Below are 1,172 nucleotides of genomic sequence, written 5' to 3' on the forward strand. Positions count from 1 at the left end.
CTTCTTTCTCGTCAGCAAAGCATTGCAGCAGTTTAGGAACGATGTCTTCGGAAATATCTTCACGCTGCGTATAGAAACGAAATTGGAAATAGGAACACCAAGTTCAAAGAGGGAAAATGTACAAGATTAAACTGAATCGGAACTTACCGGACTGTAGGTTTGGGTTTTATCAGGGGTGACCATGTCACCCGGTTGGAGTCCTGGCGGTGGGGTGAGGACGGAAGTGTGCATCCGTGGATCTCGTACAGATGGTGGACTGCAGGGGACAGATGATGATGAAGATGATGCACCGGCGGTGTTCTTCCATGATGTTGGCGTAGAAGTTGCTGGAGCTCCTTGCGAGAAATTGAATGTCACAGGAGAGGGATCCATTACGAGAGATATCTTGCCTTCATCAGGAAATCATGGAAGAAGCTTCGGAAGATGAGATGGAGATGGAGTATGGACGGGGGTGTTCAGCGATTACAGAGCAGTTAGTACGCACACATCCGCAAGGACGGGGTGGGGGGGTTAAGGAAATGATGGCGTGTTGGTGGTGGTAAGCGGGGTATGAGAAAGTAAGGAGTCGTGGTAAGACTCTTACTGTTATTTGCTTTACGGTTACTATACAGTAACCATTACTATTGGGTTATAATCTGTGACAACGTCGGCCGTCTGCAATAGAAACATTTGATGGGATTTACTGGAGTAACAGGTTGTTTTTACCATATATATTGTCTAATGGCAAGAGGCCCCAATTCTTGCGGATAGTAAGCGCATTACTACAGTTGCGAATTGCTATAACCATAGATTTATTTAATGTATTTACGACCCCAGACCACAAGAGAAACATGTGAGGATTACGTTGACCAAAAAAAGCAATCACAAAACTTATGTAGGTATATTGGAATCTCGGGCGAATCAGCAATGGTAACAACATCAAACAATTTATAGAAAACACGGTGAAGTATCATCTGCAGAACTTGCACTGGTAATATAGAAAGGAAAGCAAATACTACATTAATTAAAGTCTCTCGGACATTTAGAGCGGTACATCATATCAAGGGATTACTAAAACATGGGAGAGGCAACTAACAAAGAAAGGAAATAAAATACTTCATCAATGAAGTGTCTCCGCATTTCGAGTGGTACATCATATCAAGCTAGGTAGTAAAACATGAGAAAAGTAAAAA

Source organism: Triticum dicoccoides, chromosome 3B, assembly GCF_002162155.2.
Source record: "Triticum dicoccoides isolate Atlit2015 ecotype Zavitan chromosome 3B, WEW_v2.0, whole genome shotgun sequence".
Classification (NCBI taxonomy): Eukaryota; Viridiplantae; Streptophyta; class Magnoliopsida; order Poales; family Poaceae; genus Triticum; species Triticum dicoccoides.